The 19,498-nt window shown below is 47.0% G+C and overlaps 1 pseudogene; it reads right to left on the reverse strand.

Annotated features, from left to right (window-relative positions):
- Positions 1 to 613: 613 nt before the first annotated feature.
- LOC137532738 (U2 spliceosomal RNA) lies at positions 614 to 827 on the reverse strand (annotated as a pseudogene).
- Positions 828 to 19,498: the final 18,671 nt, after the last annotated feature.

Genomic DNA, 19,498 nt, shown 5'->3' on the forward strand with positions numbered 1-19,498 from the left:
TACCCACAATGCACCACTACTAAATATGCAAATCTTTCCTTTTCACCCTTGGTAAGTCAAGCAAGCCTATAGCTTTAAGTTTTACACAGTCATATCAAACCACATGTGCCAGCCCATTTTTTTTAAGCTTTCTTGGCTCCTGTTGCATGCAACAGGAGTCCCGGGAAAGCAAGGCTATTAGCCCCATGCATGGAAAAAGCGTGAGTGCCCTAAAGCACCCCCACAAAACGTGCATGAGCAGCCACAGGCCCCACAATACAGCAGGGCCCTTCCTGTTGTTCCCTGAACGGAACCTTCCCCCTTTGCCTTCGGCTCAGGGGGTGGCATCCTCCAACACCCGAGGGGTTGGAGGACCCCGACTGTGCCCAGTGGTTACCCAAAGGGCTTGGCCATGTGGCTCCCCCGAGAGAGAGCCGGGTGGGAACCGAAGTCCCCAGGGTACAAGTCCCCGGTGCCAGCATGCTGGCCCCGACCTTGTGGCCGGAGTGATAAAAATTCCGCACTCTCCCTAGCCAAAAGGCCGGGGAGCGGCATTAGTTGGCTATGCATGTGGGCAGTACAGACCAAAGCACCCTACTTCCGCCTGGGATCTGCCACATCCCAGGTTTTTTCAGGTGCTTCTGGAGCACCACTTCCAGGAGCAGTATGCCTAGGCAAAGCCTTCAGCCATTCAGCTTTGACCAATAGCAGATCCTATTCCACCAGCCTCTGGGAATTATGACAAGGCGGGACACACTGCCACTGTGCCATCTCTCCAGGTCCCCCAAAGGTCTCCTCTGATAAGAACAGATACTACACTTGATCTCAGCCAAGAGGCAGGAATTGAAGAGGCAGGAATTGAAGAGGCAGGAATTGATGAGGCTGTATGAGATAGGGCTTGGACCAGTACAACAGAGTAACCAAGCAGCTCAGGGTGACCCAAACTACTAAGAATGTATAGGAGGATAAAAGAGACCAAAAAGCCCTCCTACTAAAAAAAGCAAAGCTTGGTGTAATTTTCCTTCTTAAAACAGAAGCAAATCTATATATATAATAGAGTAAGTGCCTCAACCTTCAAGCAAGAAGAAGAAGTAGCGCCCTGCCCCCAGGGCCGGTCCAAGCAAGAAGAAGGGGCTGGTCCAAACAAGAAAAAGAAGTTGTGTCATATCAAACCAAGGGCAAAGAGGGATAATTTGCATATTCAGTAGCAGTGCATTGTGGGTAACCACAAATGTTCACTTATAGCTGAATTATTGCAGATTTGCTTCTGTTTTAAGAAGGAAAATTACACCAAGCTTTGCTTTTTTTTAGTAGGAGGGCTTTTTGGTCTCTTTTATCCTCCTATACATTCTTAGTAGTTTGGGTCACCCTGAGCTGCTTGGTTACTCTGTTGTACTGGTCCAAGCCCTATCTCATACAGCCTTATCAATTCCTGCTATGTACTGATGAGGACTAAATGTCTGTAACAGGCTGTCACATGTGGGTTTGATCAGTGGCGTATCTAGGGCATTTGCCACCCGGTGCTGGGTATTAAGAAACACCCCCCCCCCTTAAAAATGGGCGTGGCCACAACCTGCGGCGTGCTTTGTGGCAAACAAATGGGCGTGGTCATGACTGGATGAGGGCGGAGCTAACTGTAATTTAAAGTATTAGCTAGTATAGTTGCCCCAGTATAGTTGCCCCCAGTATAGCTGGTTTAGTTGCCCCAGTATAGCTAGTATAGTTGCCCCCCAGTATAGCTAGTTTAGTTGCCCCCAGTATAGCTGCCCCCAGTATAGCTAGTATACCTGCCCCCAGTATAGCTAGTATAACTGCCCCCAGTATAGCTAGTATAACTGCCCCCAGTATAGCTGGTATAGTTGCCCCCAGTATAGCTAGTATAGTTGCCCCCAGTATAGCTGGTATAGTTGCCCCCAGTATAGCTGGTATAGTTGCCCCCAGTATAGCTGGTATAGTTGCCCCCAGTATAGCTGGTATAGTTGCCCCCAGTATAGCTGGTATAGTTGCCCCCAGTATAGCTAGTTTAGTTGCCCCCAGTATAGCTAGTTTAGTTGCCCCCCCCCCCCCCCCCAGTATAGCTAGTTTAGTTGCCCCCAGTATAGCTGCCCCCAGTATAGCTAGTATACCTGCCCCCAGTATAGCTAGTTTAGTTGCCCCCAGTATAGCTAGTTTAGTTGCCCCCAGTATAGTTGCCCCCAGTATAGCTGGTATAGTTGCCCCCAGTATAGCTGCCCCCAGTATAGCTGGTATAGTTGCCCCCAGTATAGCTGGTATAGTTGCCCCCAGTATAGCTGGTATAGCTGCCCCCAGTATAGCTAGTACAGTTCCCCCCCCCCCAGTAAAGATGCCCAGGAGGGGGAGAAGCAGCGCTAGAAGAAGGGGCAGTGGGGGCAGCGGTGGGAATCCCCCCCCTCCCTCACCTGGGACCCCTCCTTCTGCCTCTCTCTCCCCCTCCAGAATAGCTGCGACAAGTGCGGGGCGGCCGGAGGCGTATAGACAATTACTCACCTAATCTCCGCGTTCCCAGCGTCATGACGTTACAGGTCTCCGCCTCCAATGCCGCCCACTGTGCTTCCACTAATCAGGAAGCACAGTGGGCGGCGTTGAAGACGGAGACATGTGACGTCATGACGCTGCGCTCCACGCTTGGAACGCGGAAATCAGGTGAGTAATTGTTCATACGCCTCCGGCCGCCCCGCACTTGTCGCCGCTATTCTGGAGGGGGAGAGAGGCAAAAGGAGGGGTCCCAGGTGAGGGGGGGATATATCCCCCCCCTACCCACTGCTGCCCCTCCTTCTAGCCCTGCTTCTTCCTCCTGCTGTGCTGCTGTGGGGGGTCGTGGTGACACCCCCCTGGGTGTCTGACACCCGGTGCGCCCCGCCCCCCTGCGCACTATGGTAGGGACGCCACTGGGTTTGATATGACTGTATAAAACTTAAAGCTCTTGGCTTGCTTGACTTACCAAGGGTGTAAAGAAATAATTTGCATATTTAGTAGTGGTGCATTGTGGGTAATCACAAATGTTCAGCTTTTCTTCTGTTTTAGGAAGGCAAATTACACCAAGCTTTGGGTTTTTTTTTTTTTAGTAGAAGGTCTTTTTGGTCCCTTTTGTCCACCTATACATTCCGAGTGGTTTGAGTCACACTGAGCTGCTAGGTTACTCTGTTGTACTGGTCCAAGCCCTATCTCATACAGCCTTATCAATCCCTGCCGTGTACTGATGAGGACCAAAAGTCTGAAACAGGCTGTCACATGTGGGTTTGATATGGCTGTGTAAAATGTAAAGCTGTAGGCTTGCTATGCACCAGTGGTTCTGGATGCTTGCTTTGCTTACTAAGGTTGAAAAGGAATTATTTGCATATTTAGTAGCAGTGCATTGTGGGTAACCATAAATGTTCACTTATAACTGGATTATTGCATATTTCCTTCTGTTTTAGGAAGGCAAATTACACCAAGCTTTGCTGTTTTTAGTAGGAGGTATTTTTGGTCCCTTTTATCCCCCTATATATTCCGAGTGGTTTGGGTCACACTGAGCTGCTGCTTGGTTACTCTGTTGTATTGGTCCAACCGCTATCTCACACAGCCTTATCAATCCTTGTCATGTACAGATGAGGACCAAAAGTATAAAACAGGCTGTCACATGTGGGTTTGATATGGCTGTGTAAATTGAAAAACTATAGGCTTGCTATACACCAGTGGTTCTGGATGCTTGCTTTGCTTACTAAGGGTGAAAAGGAATTATTTGCATATTTAGTAGCAGTGCATTGTGGGTAACCACAAATGTTTACTTATAGCTGAATTATTGCATATTTCCTTCTGTTTTAGAAAGGCAAATTACACCAAGCTTTGCTTTTTTTAGTAGGAGGTTTTTTTTGGTCCCTTTTATCTCCCTATACATTCCGAGTGGTTTGGGTCACCCTGAGCCGCTTGGTTACTCTGTTGTACTGGTCCAACCCCTATCTCATACAATCATATCAATCCTTGCCATGTACAGATGAGGACCAAAAGTCTGAAACAGGCTGTCACATGTGGGTTTGATATGACTGTGTGAAATTTAAAGATGTATGCTTGCTATACACCGGCGGCTCTGGATGCTTGCTTGGCTTACCAAGGGGGAAAATGGGTAATTTGCATATTTAGTAGCAGATAATTGTGGGTAATCACAAATGTTCACTTATAGCTGAATTATTGCAGATTTCCTTCTGTTTTAAAAAGGCAAATTACACCAATACAGTGTGCGGCATTGCAGTAAGTGACAACAGTGGAATGCATGATGGAACACGGAAGAGGTGAGTCATCCCCGCTCGCCGCCTCTTACTAATAGTGGCAGCTGCTACTGTGCTTAAGCAGGAGGAGGAGCGCACATGGGGGACCCAGGTGAGGGGGGGGGAGGTTCCTGCTGAGCTTAAGCTGGAGGGGGAGTGCTCATGGGGGACCCAGGTGAGATTAAGCTGGAGGTAGAGCACACATGGGGGACCCAGTTGAGGGGGGGTCCAGCCCCCCTCCCCGCCACTGTGCCCAATACCCCCTTCCTGCCCTCTACCCTCTTATGCGGCGTATGCTACGCCGCGGGTCGGCTAGTCTGCAATAATTCAGCTATAAGTGAACATTTGTGGTTACCCACAATGCACTGCTACTGAATATGCAAATTATCCCTTTTTGCCCTTGGTTTGATATGATACTACTTCTTCTTCTTGCTTGGACCAGCCCCTTCTTCTTGCTTGGACCGGCCCTGGGGGCAGGGCGCTACTTCTTCTTCTTGCTTGAAGGTTGAGACACTTACTCTATTATATATATAGATAAGAATAAAGCAAATAAAAAATGTATGCATTAAAAAGAACATAGCTGCATGTTTATATTGAGCTATACAATAAATATAAGGTGGTTCCACTGCTGTTATGGGGGTGCATACAAGTAATTATTGAGTTACTTCAATCCGAACAGGTTAATGATCAGTAATACAGACTGTCAGAAAGATAGTAATTTCAAAAAAACAGCAGTGAGGTGATTATAGATTCAACTGTATGTTACATGATCATGCAAGATGGCAGCTTCCACACTGGCTGCTGTGACCGGAAGGAGCCGCGTAAGGAGTCCGCAGAAGCCCACACTAAGGACCTTTATGCTGACTTCCAGGTACTTGTCAGTCTAAATCCATTTGAATACTGCAAGAAAAAGTCAGTGTGAAAGTAGAAGTTGCATATATTCAGCAGTGATGCACTGGGAGACATCTCAAGCTCACTCCAACCTGAATTATCGCAAATTCTTTCTGTTTTAAGAAAGCAAACTTTTGTTTTTCTTAACATCTTAGTAAGGGGGCTTTTAGGACCATTGTAGTCCCTTACACACTCCAATGAGTTCTGGGTCACCATTAGCTTGCTGGTTAGTCTGAACCTGAAAGTAGAAGTATGCGCTTCGATTTGTGTAATTAAAAGGGTTTAGAGACCCTTTAGTAACACATACCACAGCTGAGTTTGGAGCTACTGTGGCCAGAATGAATAAAAAAAGCCCTGCCTCCAATCTGTAGTATTTTTCCCTTGGCAAATTAAGCCTTTTGTTCATGATTTTTTCTTATTCCCTCAATTTGTCTCCATCAAACATACACTCTTTAGTTTTAACTACTTGAAGACTGCCTCATGCCAATTGGCGTGAAGGCTGCGGCAGCCCCAGGACGCCTAACACCAATTGGCGTAAAGTCCTGGGGCAGTGTTTTGCTGGGGATCAGAAAAACACTGCTCCGCTCTGTCATCAGTCACCACTAGGAGCCTGTTAGACGGTAAAACCGCCGTCTATTTACATAGTACAGCTCTGCGATCTACGGCAGCGCTGTACTGGGAACAGCCGTGTCACTCAGCTGTCCCCTTGGGAGGCACAGAGAGCGATCGTCTCTCATAGACTGATGTATATAATTGGCTGGCGAGGGGAGGAAGGTAAGGGATTTATAAAAATAATTAAAAAAAATAGCAAAATGTATTTAAAAATATATGCACAAATTTGTGGGAGCGATCAGAGCCCACCAACAAAAAGCTCTGTTGGTGGGCAGAAAAGGGGTGGGGGAATCACTTGTGTGCTGAGTTGTATGGCCCTGCAGCAGGCCCTTAAAGGTGCAGTCACCTGAATTGTAAAAAAATAGTCTGGGTAGTGTAAGCCTATGGTCCTTAAGTGGTTAAAATAGCGCCCCAATGCCCCAGCTGAAAATTTCACTCACCAATATGGTAAACCTGAGAACACTAGTCAGACATAATCATTCCTTAGAGGCTATCTTGTGTTTTTGGGAATTGGTCACATTCTCCTTGATCTTTACATTTGCTAGTTGCAGATCAAGATCAAGTTTTTATCCTTGTTTATCCATTTTTTTGTGGCGCTAGATAGCGAAATATAATTTAATATTGTGGTAATGTTTTAAAAAGTTTTATATAAGTTTAATGTAGTCAATAGAGCATACAGCTAACAGTAAAGCACGTATATGAATGATTAATACAATATTTGCCTTACATTAATTATTTTTGCCCTCTCTCTGCTAGAAAGAACAAAAGATGAATTAACTTTTCATCTCATGTGTAATAATTAAATAGGTGTAATTGCTTTATTTTAACCTGGGTAATGAGTTCAAAAATGTTAATATCAGAATCATCTGGCCAAATGACTAATAATTGCTGATAATGATGGTTGATACCAATAAGAGTAATTGTTTGTTAACATCAGAACTATAAACAAGGATGCCAATGATAGTGAACCTAGAAAGAAATACAAAAAATGTGGCTTTGAGGCCAGTAATGGGAGAGGTCCTAATCCTTCACTTTACGGCATACTGGGGTACACTCTTAGGGCCTGTCTCTACTGTGCGTCAGTTTTTCTATTTACACTATAGGCTGAAAAACTGATGTGTTTTATTTTTCCATTGCATTGCATTGTGAAAAAAGCTTTCAGTTAAAATGTGGGACTGTCCCAGACACAACAACATTAGCTGCACATAATTTGCTATAATATCTCACCCCTTTTGTCCACATTTTTACAAAAGAAAATAGTTATGGATACATCAGTCAAATCGATTCTGTTCCTTTATGGGGTAAGCCAAAACTGAAATCATGATAGCAAATAGTACTAGACATGCATTGTTCTGTACCCAGAAGAAATTCCCTTTATTGCAATATGTGCAATGTGAGGAAACTTTTTTTGTTTTACCATATTAAAAAAGGGCCTTGGAGGGAACTTCCTCTAAAAATAATATAGCCTGGTCTCAGAACAGAGGCAGAAAGTATTTGATTTGTTAAGTTTTGGGTATTTGGGCTAAGAGGTGAAAGTCGGGGTGAGTAAAACAAAACAAACTAAAAAACAAAACAAAAAACATGAAGTCATAACTTTTTAGGAGAACATGGTATATAGTAGATGCCATGTTTATTTTAGGCTGTATAGTCACTTTTACTCACACTATAATGCCAAAAATATTACAACGTTCCCCAAATTATTGAATTCAAGTGTTCCAACCACGTCCATGGCCACAGGTGTATAAAAAAAAAGCACCTAAGCACACAGAATACATCTACAAACATTTGTGGAAGAAAGGCAAACTCTCTGAAGCTCAGTCAAATCCAGCCACCTTTGCAATAAGTCCATTTATGAAATGTCATCATTATTTAATATTTAATGGTCAACTTTTTGTGGCATTATAACAAAAAGGAAGAAATTAAGAACAACAGCAACTCAGCTTCGAAATAGTAGGCCACATAAAATCACACTGAGGTGCATTTTGCTCAAAAGTCACCAACTTTCTGCAGTGTCATAAGCATCAGCCTATGAGAGCCGATCGCTCTCCGAGCCTCCCTGGGGGACAGCAGAGTGACTCGGCTGTCCCCAGTACATCGCTGCCGTAGATCACAGCGCTGTACAATGTAAATACAATGATCGCCGCTGGGAGACGCTGATGACGGAGTGGAGCTCCATCATTCAAGCAGGGATGCGCAAGCATCGGCACGCGACATCCCCTGCAAACCACGCCCCAGGACTTAACTTGCGCCGTTATGCAGTCCGGGGGGAGCAGCCATGTTCACGCCAATTGGCATGAGGCGGTCTTTTGGTAGTTAAAAAATATTTTTCTTTTGAATATTTACTATTGATTTTCTCAAAAACTACAAGGTCTTATTGAATAAAATGTTTTGACTTTTTCTCACTATTGTCCTTAAAGGAGTTATCAATCAAAAAGGGGCAAAACTAGCTTTACTCACCTGGGGCTCTCTCCAGCTCCTTGCAGCCGACTGTCCCACGCTGACCGCTCTGCTCCCCGCCATTGTCTACTTTGCCTGTGCAGTTCGCCGCGGCCCACGTGCCCATGATTGACAGCGGCGCTTCACGCAGCCGCAGTAAGGCTGACCCCATGGTCGGCCTGAATACCGATCAAGGAGACCGGGACAGCAGCGTAGAGCGTAGCGGTCGGCGTGGGACAGTCGACTGCAAGGGGCAGGAGAAAGGCCCAGGTGAGTAAAGCTGGTTTTGCCCCTTTTGCCTGATAACTCCTTTAACCACTTTACCCCCGCCTGTACAAATTTCTCCATCCCTTTTTCCATCCTTTAACCCCCAGGGACGGAGAAATCCGTACTTTCCGCGCTCCCGCCGCTGCCCGCGCTCCAGCTCATAAACACGCCGCCGGCCGCTCGTAAACACGCCGCCCGCCGCTCGCCCGGAGATCAATGAACGGGAAAATCCATTCCCGTTCGTTGATCTAAGCCCCGCAATGATCTGCTGCTCTCCGATGGGCAGCGCGATCATTGTGAAAAAAAAAACACTTACCCAGCCTCCTAGTACTTCCTCCAAGAGTCCGGAAGGATGCTTGGAGGTCGCATTAAACAAAACGTTACTGTGGCCATCTTGTGGCCAAATAGTAAAACTACACCCTAAACATTTTTCACATACAAATACATTACTTTTACACAAAAAATTAACTCATTACCTCCCACATTCCCATTTTTTTTTTTTTGTAATAAAAAAAAATAAAAAAATTTACAATTAAAAAAAATACATAAATAGTTACCTTAGGGACTAGAGTTGGGCCGAACCTCCGATTTTAGGTTCGCGAACCGGGTTCGCGAACTTTCGCGGAACGTTCGGTTCGCGTTAAAGTTCGCGAACCGCAATAGACTTCAATGGGGATGCGAACTTTGAAAAAAAAAAATAATTATGCTGGCCACAAAAGTGATGGAAAAGATGTTTCAAGGGGTCTAACACCTGGAGGGGGGCATGGCGGAGTGGGATACACGCCAAAAGTCCCCGGGAAAAATCTGGATTTGACGCAAAGCAGCGTTTTAAGGGCAGAAATCACATTGAATGCTAAATAACAGGCCTAAAGTGCTTTAAAACATCTTGCATGTGTATACATCAATCAGGTAGTGTAATTAAGGTACTGCTTCACACTGACACACCAAACTCACCGTGTAACGCACCGCAAACAGCTGTTTGTACTAGTGACGGCCGTGCTGGACTGGTGCGCACCATGGCGAGAGTGCAGGTTTTGGTGGCTTTACAGCCCATATGGTCGGCCTGGCTGATGTAGCTGAATGACAGAACAGTGACTGTCCAGCTGATCAAATTTGGTCTGACCACAATGAAGCAACGACCTTATTATCTTTTGTGTGCCCCCCGAGACACTCATCTAGGCGCCGGTCATTGCTTCATTGTGATACGCAAGCCCCTTCACCACGGCAAGGTAATGATCACGAAGGGGAATGGGCGCATGTACATGCCTTTTCTTTTGTTGTTGCAGCTGCCCTCAGTGCAGCCAGAAAAATTAGGCAGTCATGTACACGCACCATAAAAATTATTACAGCGGCCGCTGCTAGCAGCGGCCTAAAAAATTCAGCAATCCGCCTGGAGTCCCGGACCCTGTTGGTGGTGGCGGAGAAGGTAGTGAAGCGGCCTGCAGGCAGACATGCTGTGTGGAGGGACTGGGAGCGACTTAGTCTTTTTGGGGCAGGCCAGGCAGCCAGTCACACGGCGTGCAGGCAGAGATGCTGTGTGTGCGGGGACTGACTTAGTCTTGGGGCGGGCAGCAGCCCTCCGGGATCCATGCCTCATTCATTTTGATAAAGGTGAGGTACTTAACACTTTTGTGACTTAGGCGACTTCTCTTCTCTGTGACAATGCCTCCAGCTGCGCTGAAGGTCCTTTCTGAGAGGACGCTTGCGGCAGGGCAGGAGAGAAGTTGGATGGCAAATTGGGACAGCTCTGGCCACAGGTCAAGCCTGCGCACCCAGTAGTTCAAGGGTTCCTCATCGCTGTTCACAGCAGTGTCTACATCCACACTTAAGGCCAGGTAGTCGGCTACCTGCCGGTCGAGGCGTTGGTGGAGGGTGGATCCGGAAGGGCTACGGCGAGGCGTTGGACTAAAGAACGTCCGCATGTCCGACATCACCATGAGATCGCTGGAGCGTCCTGTCTTTGACTGCGTGGACACGGGAGGAGGATTAGTGGCAGTGGTACCTTGCTGGCGTTGTGCCGTCACATCACCCTTAAAGGCATTGTAAAGCATAGTTGACAGCTGGTTCTGCATGTGCTGCATCCTTTCCACCTTCCGGTGAGTTGGTAACAGGTCCGCCACTTTGTGCCTGTACCGAGGGTCTAGTAGTGTGGCCACCCAGTACAGCTCATTCCCCTTGAGGTTTTTTATACGGGGGTCCCTCAACAGGCAGGACAGCATAAAAGACGACATCTGCACAAAGTCGGATCCAGTACCCTCCATCTCCTCTTGCTCTTCCTCAGTGACGTCAGGTAAGTCAACCTCCTCCCCCCAGCCGCGAACAATACCACGGGAAGGTTGAGCAGCACAAGCCCCCTGCGACGCCTGCTGCGGTTGTTCTCCTGCCGCTGTCCCCTCCTCCTCCTCCTCCTCCTCCCCCAAAGAAACACCTTGCTCATCATCCTCTGAGTCTGACTCGTCTTCTGCACACGACCTCTCTTCTTCCTCCTCCTCCCCCCTCTGTGCTGCCGCAGGTGTTGAGGAAACAGCTGGGTCTGATGAAAATTGGTCCCATGCCTGTTCCTGCCGTAACGGTTCCTGGTCACGCTCATTCGCAGCTTCATCCGCCACTCTACGCACAGCACGCTCCAAGAAGTACGCGTAGGGAATTAAGTCGCTGATTGTGCCCTCACTGCGGCTCACCAGGTTGGTCACCTCCTCAAACGGCCGCATGAGCCTGCATGCATTTTTCATCAGTGTCCAGTTGTCGGGCCAGAACATCCCCATCTTCCCAGACTGTTTCGTTCTACTCCAGTTGTAGAGGTACTGGGTGACGGCTTTCTTCTGTTCTAGCAGGCGGGAGAACATGAGCAGGGTCGAGTTCCAGCGAGTGGGGCTATCGCAAATGAGGCGTCTCACCGGCATGTTGTTTTTACGCTGAATTTCTGCAAATCGTGCCATGGCTGTGTAAGAGCGCCTCAAATGCCCACAGAACTTCCTGGCCTGCTTCAGGACATCCGCTAAGCCAGGGTACTTTGCCACAAATCTTTGAACCACTAGATTCATGACATGTGCCATGCAGGGTATGTGTGTCAGCTTCCCCATATGCAAAGCGGCAAGCAGATTGCTGCCGTTGTCGCACACCACGTTGCCTATCTCCAGGTGGTGCGGGGTCAGCCACTCATCCACCTGTTTCTTAAGAGCAGCCAGGAGAGCTGCTCCAGGTTGACTCTCCGCTTTGAGACAAGCCATGTCTAAGATGGCGTGACACCGTCGTACCTGGCATGCAGCATAGGCCCTGCGGAGCTGGGGCTGTGTAGCTGGAGAGGAGAACTGCCACTCAGCCAAGGAGGAGGAGGAGGACAGCGAAGAGCATGTAGCAGGAGGAGAGGAGGTGGCAGGAGGCCTGCCTGCAAGCCGTGGAGGTGTCACAATTTGGTCCGCCGCTTTCTGCTTGCCATCGTTCACCACCAGGTTCACCCAATGGGCTGTGTAGGTAATGTAGCGGCCCTGCCCGTGCTTGGCAGACCAGCCATCCGTGGTCAGGTGTACCCTTGACCCAACGCTCTTCGCAAGAGATGACACCACTTGCCTCTCAACTTCACGGTGCAGTTGGGGTATGGCCTTTCTCGAAAAATAAGTGCGGCCTGGCATCTTCCACTGCGGTGTTCCGATGGCCACAAATTTACGGAAGGCCTCAGAGTCCACCAGCCGGTATGGTAACAGCTGGCGAGCTAACAGTTCCGCCACGCCAGCTGTCAGACGCCGGGCAAGGGGGTGACTGGCCAAAAGTGGCTTCTTCCGCTCAAACATTTCCTTCACGGACACCTGACTGCTGCTGTGGGCAGAGGAGCAGGAACCGCTCAAGGGCAGAGGCGGAGTGGAGGAGGGTGCCTGTGAAGGTGCAAAGGAGAAAGCGGCAGAAGCAGATGATGCACCTGAAGGAGGAAGAGGAGAAGGAGGGTGACTTTTCTTTTGTGTGCTGCTGCTGCTTTTGCTCAGGTGGCCATCCCATTGCTGTTTGTGCCTTTTCTCCAGGTGCCTTCGTAAGGCACTTGTCCCTACGTGAGTGTTGGCCTTTCCACGGCTCAATTTTTGTTGGCAGAGCGAACAGATGGCTTTGGTCCGATCTGAGGCACACACATTAAAAAATTTCCACACCGCTGAGCCACCCTGGGATGTGGGCACTATGGGGACCTCAGCAGCTGATGCTGAAGGGCAAGTTGGCTGGCTGTACATAGGTGGCGATACATGGTGCCGGACTCTGCCACCAGCTGTTTCTGACGAAGAGCTGCCCCAGCTTCTTTCAGCAACTTCTCTCCTCCTACTACTCTCTGACTCCCCCTCTGAACTGTCCCCCTCTTCATCTCCTCTATTGGGAACATACAGAGGATCCCTATTACCATCATCATCGTAGTCATCCTGCCCAGCTTCGCTTGCCTCAGACAAATCCAAACTTGCACCATCAGTAGGTCCTTCATCCTCCTGACACGTTACATCCATAGTGTTGCCGCGTAACTCAGACATATTAGCTGGTAAAAATTCATCTGGCTGTAACAACAATGGCTGTGCATCAGTGATTTCAACACTAAATAATTCTTGCGAAGTGTCAAATGCAGCGGAAGTGGTGCTAGTAGTAGCGCTGGTGGCTGAGCAAGATGAGGTGTTCTGTGTCGCTAAATACTCAACCACGTCCTGACAATCTTGGGAGGTGATGGGACGTGCCTTCTTCCGAGCACTGTACTGTGGGCCAGGTCCACACGAAATTACATTTACACGACCTCGCGCAGACCTGCCGGGTGGCCTTCCTCTGCCTCTGCCACTACCTCTTCCTCTTCCTCTACCTGTTTTGTCCATATTGGGTATGCACGGAGTGGTATATCACACTGCGTGCACTCACGTAGGTAGGTGGGTTCACTTAACTGCACAGGTATGCGCACTGATGCGGTGGGTTCACTGAACAGAACAGGTATACAGTGGCGGGTTCACAGAACAGGTATGCAGTGGCAGGATCACTGAACACAATAGGTATGCAGTGGCGTGTTCACTAAACAGGTATACAGTGGCAGGTCCACTGAACAGAACAGGTATACAGTGGCGGGTCCACTGAACAGAACAGGTATACAGTGGCGGGTCCACTGAACAGAACAGGTATACAGTGGCGGGTTCACAGAACAGGTATACAGTGGCGGGTCCACTGAACAGAACAGGTATACAGTGGCGGGTTCACAGAACAGGTATGCAGTGGCAGGATCACTGAACACAATAGGTATGCAGTGGCGTGTTCACTAAACAGGTATACAGTGGCGGGTCCACTGAACAGAACAGGTATACAGTGGCGGGTTCACTGAACAGGTATACAGTGGCGGGTCCACTGAACAGAACAGGTATACAGTGGCGGGTTCACAGAACAGGTATGCAGTGGCAGGATCACTGAACACAATAGGTATGCAGTGGCGTGTTCACTAAACAGGTATACAGTGGCGGGTCCACTGAACAGAACAGGTATACAGTGGCGGGTCCACTGAACAGAACAGGTATACAGTGGCGGGTCCACTGAACAGAACAGGTATACAGTGGCGGGTTCACAGAACAGGTATACAGTGGCGGGTCCACTGAACAGAACAGGTATACAGTGGCGGGTTCACAGAACAGGTATGCAGTGGCAGGATCACTGAACACAATAGGTATGCAGTGGCGTGTTCACTAAACAGGTATACAGTGGCGGGTCCACTGAACAGAACAGGTATACAGTGGCGGGTCCACTGAACAGGTATACAGTGGCGGGTCCACTGAACAGAACAGGTATACAGTGGCGGGTTCACAGAACAGGTATGCAGTGGCAGGTTCACTGAACACAACAGGTATGCAGTGGCAGGTTCACTGAACACAACAGGTATGCAGTGGCGGGTTCACTGAACAGGTATACAGTGGCGGGTCCACTGAACAGAACAGGTATACAGTGGCGGGTCCACTGAACAGAACAGGTATACAGTGGCGGGTCCACTGAACAGAACAGGTATACAGTGGCGGGTTCACAGAACAGGTATACAGTGGCGGGTCCACTGAACAGAACAGGTATACAGTGGCGGGTTCACAGAACAGGTATGCAGTGGCAGGATCACTGAACAGGTATGCAGTGGCAGGATCACTGAACAGGTATGGAGTGGCAGGATCACAGTACAGGTATGCAGTGGGCTGAGGGCTCACTGAACAGAACAGGTATGCAGTGGCAGGATCACTGAACAGGTATGGAGTGGCAGGATCACAGTACAGGTATGCAGTGGGCTGAGGGCTCACTGAACAGAACAGGTATGCAGTGGCAGGATCACTGAACAGGTATGCAGTGGCAGGATCACTGAACAGGTATGCAGTGGCAGGATCACAGTACAGGTATGCAGTGGGCTGAGGGCTCACTGAACAGAACAGGTATGCAGTGGCAGGATCACTGAACAGGTATGGAGTGGCAGGATCACAGTACAGGTATGCAGTGGGCTGAGGGCTCACTGAACAGAATAGGTATGCAGTGGCAGGATCACTGAACAGGTATGCAGTGGCAGGATCACTGAACAGGTATGCAGTGGCAGGATCACAGTATAGGTATGCAGTGGGCTGAGGGCTCACTGAACAGAACAGGTATGCAGCCAGGAAGAAGTTAAGCCTAACTAATCTTTCCCTATATGAGAGACTGCAGCAGCTCGCCCTACTCTCACTAATGCAGGCACACGAGTGGCCGTAATGGCCGCCGCTGCCTGCCTTATATAAGGGGGGGTGGGGCTCCAGGGGCTAGTGTAGCCTAATTGGCTACACTGGGCCTGCTGACTGTGATGTAGAGGGTCAAAGTTGACCCTCAGTGCATTATGGGGCGAACCGAACTTCTTCCGCAAAAGGTTCGCGTGCGGTACCCGCACGCGAACCACCTACGTTCGCGCGAACCACGTTCGCCGGCGAACCGTTCGGCCCAACTCTATTAGGGACTGAACTTTTTAAATATTTATGTCAGGAGGGTACAACACTGTTACTTTATAAACTATGGGCTTGTAATTAGGGATGGACGCAAAACTGAAAAAAATGCACCTTTATTTCCAAATAAAATATTGGCGCCAAACATTGTGATAGGGACATAATTTAAACAGTTTTATAACCGGGACAAAAAGGCAAATACATTTCATGGGTTTTAATTACAGTAGCATGCATTATTTAAAAACTATAATGGCCGAAAACTGAAAAAATAATTAATTTTTTCCCACATTTTTTCCTATTTTCCAATTAAAACACATTTAGAATAAAATAATTCTTGGCATAATGTCCCACCTAAAGAAAGCCTAATTGGTAATGGTAAAAACAAGATATAGTTCGTTTAATTGTGATAAGTAATGATAAAGTTATAGAGCGCTGAAAGGTGAAAATTGCTCTGGTGGTCAGGGGGTAAAACCCCTCAGTGGTGAAGTGGTTAACATACGTAACAATTTTGGTGAAGTGATGATAGCATGTAAGGGGGCTTTGGTATTAACCGCTAAAATCAACACAAAATTATGCATAATTGCTAAATTACAGATCCTCATTATGAAGGACTCTTATTCCTGAAATTTTGCTTTACAATTTTGCATTATAATTGCGCATTACAATGCAAAATTATGATTATGCAAAATTCATGCTCATCACTATTTATGTATGTGCAAAAGAAGGCTTCCCAATACTTTGGGCAATATAGTGTAAATGTACATTTTGCAAGGTTTGCTGCACAACCTGCATTGCCGTGTTGTTTGTAATAATAATATGCATTTAACACATCATCCTCATTTCACAATGCCATGAAAAATGATGGAGAATAGTAATAACAATAATTATTACTATTATTATTATCACCAGCCTTGGTCTGGAATTTCTGTTGCTATTTCTTAAAAACTTTCTTTTATTTTTATATGCAGCAATGACACAATAGTCACACAACATGAAGGTAATTTCTATCCCTGTACATTTTTAAAAATAGTACTACTTGTTCTCCAAAGAAAAGATGGGCAGGGCAGACACTTCCTAATACAACACAGGTAATAGGATGAGCTTGTCTTAAAAGAGATCTTTGTCCTATTTCTGTCAAGTATATCTCTACTTTAACACTTATAAATATTCAGTAAAACCCATACGCAGTAGTTATTTTGTGCAGAATTTACACTAAAGCCGAGATTTGCATATATTAACATGACAGAGTGCTATTGTTCTATGACAGATGTGTAGCCAAAATACACTGAAACACAAACCATATAAAGAAACTGATTTTTCCTACATCAGATAATCATGCAAACCTTGCTTGAAATATATAGAACATAGGAGTACTGCTGCCAATAAAATCATTTTTTTTTTATAGTGTGCTGGTATGGTCAACACTATATACCCACTGATTTGAATTAGAAACAACTTGTCATTTCCCACTGATCTATTTTCTCAGAGGAATTGCCAATTCAATTGAAACCAAAACAGATTTAAATTTGGCCAATTCTGATTTGATGTCACACATCAAAGAGGAACTTTAACCTAGGATTGAACTTTATCCCAGAAGCCGGGCTGTGAGGCTAGCACTATCATCAAAGAGATGACAGGCGCAGGCTAGCTGTGGTGTTATTGTTGCTAGGTAACACCGGGAAACCGTGTTCTGTTCCAATGCGGTGCCAGCTTCCTGCATTGCGGAGGAGGAAGTGAGCGGTGGACAGGACTCAAGAGTGACACTGCACACAAGGATGAGCCCTCCTGACTTCCCCTTTTACAAATCCACTCCTGCAACAGGTGGTCGGTGGGACTTTGCAGTCCAGCTGCACTGTTTTCTTGGTGAGCGATTCTTGTAAAGGCTTGTGCACTCTTGCATGGCGGGCGCCTGGGCTTAGGTGGCAATGGACTCAGCCACTATGAGGAACGGCTGCTCGGGCATGGGGAAGTTACTTTGGAGCCTGGAGGAGCCAGGATAAGCAGAGGAGAACATGCTTTCACTGTGCTGTGCCCAGTCTCTGTTTCGACCCGGCCCTTTTTACCAGAATATAAGGCGTACCCACTCCCCCTTCCCCAGTTTTGTTGAAGAAAAGGTGCGTATTTTGAAAAATATGGTACTTCTTTCCAGTGTTCAAGGGGGGAAGGTGTCGGTGATACAGCAAATGCTGTAGTGGTGGGGATCCAGAAGGGCTCTTTCCCCTCGTACTACAGTGAGGAGGTGAACTGGCTTCAGGAAAGGGGAGGGGCCAGCATCAGCTTGTGTGCTTTAGCACTTCCCCATTGCAAGTGCACCAATCGAATTACGCATCGCAGCATGGTGCTGGAGGGGATAAAAGTGTTGAACTTTGTCCAACACTGTGATCCGCATAGAGTTACGCCACGCTGGGGTATATTTGTCAATGGCGCACCTGGTGAAAAGCCCAAGTGTACCCACGTAATATTTAAATGACACAGAACAGCGGTGGAGAATGGGGCCAGCAGGGATTAATGTGTTGGACTTAGTCCGACAAATTGATCTAAAGGGGCTGAAGCTGTGGCATATTTTATCCGGCAACAACACCACCTAGCGACAGCCATTTTTTTCTATGGCGGACTATGGGCCCGATTCACAACTCAGTTAGCTTGCCTAAAAGCTTTGGACGTGCTAACTAGGGTGCTAAGCAGTTAGCACGCCCAAAGCTTTTATTGATCGCGCGCAAAGTTTAGTGCTGCGCCGTGTGCGCAAAACGTTGCAACGGGTGCGACTAAAATGCCGCACTGGGTGCCCCCTAAAATGCCACACCGGATGCACCCAAGACATTGCACCGTGCAACGTTTCGGGCGCACCCGGTTCAATGTTTTAGGGGCGCCCGGTGCGACGTTTTGCGTGCACCGCGCAGCGCTAAACTTTGCAAAGTTTGCGCGCCCTAAAGGGCTTTAGGCGTGCTAAGGGGCTTTTAGGCGTGCTAACTAAGTTGGAACCCTTTTGTGAATTCATTATTCTGGAAAAGGCCAATGTTGGACATAGTCCATCATAGGATTGGAAAGGGTCAAGCCATACATGGAACAATTATAAGGCAGCAATGTTTAATAAATTCTTGAGGAGTACTTTCTTTAAAAAAAAAAAAAAAAAAAAAACATTTTATTTGAGTTTTAGACAGAACATAAAACCAAATTCAAGAATAATTACAGTAATAACCTTTGTTATACAAGAGGGTTCCATGTTTGTGTCCCCTTAAACCTCCCCCTCACCTACCCCCCTCCCACCCTTGCTCACACTGTGTCATTAGACTACTGAGATGTTTTATAAATTATGAATTCAGCCAAAGAACTGCTCAACAATACCGCCCCACAACCTTAAGTTTACCCAGAGTTCCACTTATGTATTTGAGACAATACCAGGAGGTTAATACAAAGTCCTTCATTAGAGCTTGTATTTGTTGAGGTGTAAGTTGACTTAGTATAAAGTTCCTCCAGACTTTGAAGAAGTTCTTAGTTTTTAGCTCCTTGGTTCGTAGAGTAGATAATCGCTCCATATTAAAAATGGAAAGAAGTTCCTTTTGCAAAGAAGAGATATCTGGAGGGATAGATTTCAGCCATTTACACAGAATGGTCGTTCTTACAGCTATTATAATTATGTGATACAGATTGGAAGGAGGACTAATGGTAGAATTTGTTGAGGAGTTATAGTAGTTGAAGAGTAATAACATATGTGATTTATTCAGTTTTTTCTTACACATTTTATTTGCAGATTTGATAACCTTATCCCAGAAAGCTTAGATTTTTGGGCAAGACCACATACAATGACAGAGATCAGCATTTTTAAAGGCACATTTTTGGGCATTGAGGGGTATATCCGCTAGGTAGCAGGGATGCTCGGGTAGTACTTTTTACTACTCACTCTCTCTTTCCTCCTCCTCCATCCATCCATCCACTTATATCATCCTGTAGGGAATTGCAGTTTTTCAAAACAGCTTACATACCATAGCTGGGATTAGAACCCAGGACTCAGTATGTAGTAGGTATCTGTCTTACCCACTAGACCATCCGCCACACTATATGGTAAAGCTGGCCTAGCATTTATCAGATGGTAGGAGAGAGGTCACA

This window comes from Hyperolius riggenbachi, chromosome 1 (assembly GCF_040937935.1).
Source record: "Hyperolius riggenbachi isolate aHypRig1 chromosome 1, aHypRig1.pri, whole genome shotgun sequence".
In the NCBI taxonomy this organism is placed as follows: domain Eukaryota; kingdom Metazoa; phylum Chordata; class Amphibia; order Anura; family Hyperoliidae; genus Hyperolius; species Hyperolius riggenbachi.